This window comes from Palaemon carinicauda, chromosome 1 (assembly GCF_036898095.1).
Source record: "Palaemon carinicauda isolate YSFRI2023 chromosome 1, ASM3689809v2, whole genome shotgun sequence".
Classification (NCBI taxonomy): domain Eukaryota; kingdom Metazoa; phylum Arthropoda; class Malacostraca; order Decapoda; family Palaemonidae; genus Palaemon; species Palaemon carinicauda.
In genome coordinates this window covers 210,781,924-210,786,497 of record NC_090725.1, presented here as the reverse complement: position 1 = coordinate 210,786,497, position 4,574 = coordinate 210,781,924, and positions in this window count along the sequence as shown.

Below are 4,574 nucleotides of genomic sequence, written 5' to 3'. Positions count from 1 at the left end.
TTTCCTATGATCATACCACATTGTTGAGTGTAATATTTCCTAATCAGTTGAAATTTTCAAGCTGTTATGCATAATTTGATAAATTTTATTAAGGTATTCTAGATGGTCCCTGACTCTGTTGTGATCGCTTTATTCCACATTGGTGTTGGCTTTTAAATTTTATAACATATTAGATTTCATGGTTTTAATTGAATATTCTTTTACTCTTTATTTATAATAAACGATATCGGCGTCAATGACCTTCGATGTCAGGATGCCAGAGAACTTCAAATCATTCATTCAATCTCTCTCTGCTAAAGTCTATCTCTATGTTAACTTAGACGCGCCCGATCAATAAGTATTTCATTTATACATTAAAACAGTTGGGATTAATCCTATTGTTTCATTACGAATGTCTTCTTGACATTTGATACCAAGTGTTCATCACAGGTTATTTTAAAGTCTAAAATGTTTAAGTATTCTCTCTCCCTCTCCCTCCCTCCCTCCCTCCCTCTCTCTCTCTCTCTCTCTCTCTCTCTCTCTCTCTCTCTCTCTCTCTCTCTCTCTCTCTCTGTTATATTTCGTGCAACCCGGTCCTGTAAAAAAGGTTGGAAGTATGCTGAGAAAGGAGAAGCCACAAAATTAATTAAAAGTTGCCGATGAATTTACGGGCTGGCTGCCAGAAAGCCCTTTTGTTGTGCTTGTAAACTCATTACAAATTTTCGCTGGGATTCGGGAGGTTTCATTTTTGTGTAAAACTCATGCATGCAGTGGACTTACATCAAGTGCATATTCAAGTTGTGTATTTTATTATTATTATTATTATTATTATTATTATCATTATTATTATTAGTAGTAGTAGTAGTAGTAGTAGTAGTAGTAGTAGTAGTAGTAGTAAAGCTACAACACTACTTGAAAAAGCAGTATGCTATAAGCCCAAGGGTTCCAACAGGAAAAAATAACCTAGTGAGGAAAGGAAATAAGGAAATACAATACACCAATACACCCATTAATAAAAACTGCAGTCTTAACGTCAAAATAAATAATAACAATGATTAATAAACAATTCAAATAGATCTTTCATAAACAAAACTAAAGCATAATCATTATGTATTAACACGAACACTAAACGCAATCACACGAAATTTATACATTCTGGTCAATATATGATTAGCTACAATCCACAATCTTCAAATTTATTTTTTGTGGAGTGTTTATGTTATCACTTGCATCCATTGCAGGCTATCATATACACTCATGATCCCATCGCGATAATGTGCCTATTTTTATCCTCGAGCAAACATACAATACACCAAGCATGTTGTGTGGCGTGCGCTTCTATTTTGCTTGTTAATCCAATTACTCCACCTGTTTATATCCATTTATCAAAATATAATAACAATGTTGGTAATAATAGTTCGTTTAATTTCTACTTATTTGCAATTAGATCCACATGCCGATATCCATGGGTTAACAATATTAATAAAGGAGGAGGAAAAGGAGATATAGTCGAAGGTAATAAAATATCGAATATGAAAGTTTAAGAGCATATATATATATATATATATATATATATATATATATATATATATATATATATATATATATATATATATATATATATATGTATATATATATGTATATATATGTATATATATATATATATATATGTATATATATATATATATATATATATATATATATATATATATGTGTATATATATATATGTGTATATATATATATATGTATATATATATATATATATATATATATATATATATATATATGTGTTACAGTGAATCTGTATAATCAGGGAATATATATATATATTCTCTGATATTTTCAGGGAATGTGCATAATGTCTGATTCACTCAGGGGATACGTATATTCCCTGAAATTTTTAGTGAATATACATATTCCCTGATTATTCGGCCTTATTATTATACAGATTCCCTGAATCGTGTTTGGTATGAAAGAACAATGAAATAAATAGCTGAAACGATAAACAAAGCTTTGTTTTCACAATGTAAACTTACGTTTACGCTGACATTCGATGCACAGTGATTTGTAAATAGATATTGCATCATGGGTAATGTTGGCATACTTTTTAGATAATTCCTTTACCATCTTATCGCGCCCTCCGTGGCCAGTTGCAATATGAGCACGCTTAATAATGTCAAATGTATCCTCCAATGTGGCAAAATAGATAGGATCTTCATTGGCAGTCCGTCTTCTAATCAACTTGAGAACATCACCACACTTGAGGATCTCATACTTCTTCCGAAGGTAGTATTCATGAGGCGTCTTTTTGCCTGACTTGTCAATTGCTGTCAGTTTTGAAATTATTTCATTATACTGTTCTTTTGGAAGCAAGACAGATTTCTTTCCTCCACTTCTTTGAAATAATTCTTCCCGAAAATGTGCTTCTAAATCACGCCCAGTTGGATTTGCCATGGTGTTGACAGTAGGAAGGGTGGCGTATGACTGGCGAGTTAAACTTTGCCTGACCTTGTAGTGTTGAGGGGGGGGGGGTATAGCACCGGGGTTGGAAGGTGGTAATTAGATGGACTCCTACCATGGTTTGCTAGTTCAGTGGTTTACATTGTGTTTACATTCAAGTTTACATCGTGAAAACAAAGCTTTGTTTATCGTTTCAGCTATTAATTTCATTGTTCTTTCATACCAAACACGATTCAGGGAATCTGTATAATAATAAGGCCGAATAATCATTCATACATACATAGATAGATACTATAGCCACGAAAGCTAAATTGAAAAGACTTGATTGGTGTTGATACTTTGACCTTAGTAGCATTGACACACTCCCAATTGTGAGACCGTCGATGTCCATATAAAGACAAAGTATTATTATTATTATTATTATTTGCTAAGCTATAACCCTAGTTGGAAATGCACGATGCTATAAGTCCAGGGGCTCCAACAGAGAAAATAGCCCAGTGAGGAATGGAAACAAGGATAACTAATATATTTTAAGAACAATAACAGCATTGAAATAAATATTTCCAATATAAATTATAAAAACGTTAACAAGACAAGAGGAAGAAAAATTAGATAGAATAGTGTGCCCGAGTGTACCCTCAAGCAACAGAACTCTAACCCAAGAAAGTGAAAGACCATGGTACCGAGGCTACGGTACTACCAAAGACCAGAAAGCAATGGTTTGATTTTGGAGTGTCCTTCTCCTAGAAGAGCTGCTTGACATAGCTAAAGAGTCTCTTCTACCCTTACCAAGAGAAAAGTAGCCACTGAACAATTACAGTGCAGTAGTTAGCCCCTTGGGTGAAAAAGAATTGTCTGGTAACATCATCAATCAAATCTTTTCACTTCACATTTTGGGGATATATATTTTATGCTCATGAAGTGTCAGCTTTCGCGATTTCTACACACGCGCACACATACTCAATCACACACACGCACACAAACACGCACACGTACACACACACACTATATATATATATATATATATATATATATATATATATATATATATATATATATATATATATATATATATATATATATATAAGTGGTGATAAGAAAGAAAAACATCTAACATACATACTAAAACCAGGGACACGGCCGCTTGGATATGAAATTTTCCCATTAATAAAAACTGCTGTCTCGACGTCATAATAAGTAATAACAAAATGATTAATAAACAAATATGTAATAACCGTCTTGTTGCTTTACCTGACAAGAGAAACTGGTATGTGATCTACCCTTCCATTCCTAGGTACATGAAATTCCCATTTGGCAAGCCATGAGAAAAGCGGAGCTGGGGGTAAGGGTAAGGAAATGTTATTGAAGGGGGGGTGAGTATTTCGTGGTTGGGGGTTAGGAGGAAGGGGGACTTGGGTGGCGTTTTCCCGCGTTTCCATTGCTATGCCCCGGCTGGAGTCAGCCACTACGTTGCTATGGTTACTGGGACGCCTTCCCTACTCTCCCCTTGTTCCTCATCCCCGCCCCCCCCCCCTCTCTCTCTCTCTCTCTCTCTCTCTCTCTCTCACTCTCTCTCTCTCTCTCTCTCTCTCTCTCTGCTACGAACAATGGCAGTCACAGGACTGCAAGTATTTCGTGCATTTTTCTCCCGAATGGTAAGTCTATGAGATGCACGAGTGTTTTGACATCCTCATTCAGATATAGAAGTGCAAATTAAGAAATAATAAAGACTAATTAGTAATTCTGAATAAACAATATTATCTACTGCCAACTACATATCTATAATTATATGTTTTTTGGTAAACTATTCATTTTAAAAAATAAAACTATAAACACGTATTTGTATGAATAGTTTAATCATTCTAATTATTACTTAATGAATGAAAACGACGACAAAGACTGCGGTTTACACTGTTTTACAGGAGCTCACAATAATTCAGCGTCGCTGTGGTTCATCTCAATGTGTAAAACGATGGTGGTTTTCGACCATCTTTGCAAAATGCCCTGCTTGGGAACGACACTAATGCGATTGATTAGAGAGAGAGAGAGAGAGAGAGAGAGAGAGAGAGAGAGAGAGAGAGAGAGAGAGAGAGATGTGCCTGATCGTCAGCTCTCGATATAGAACCTGGGATGC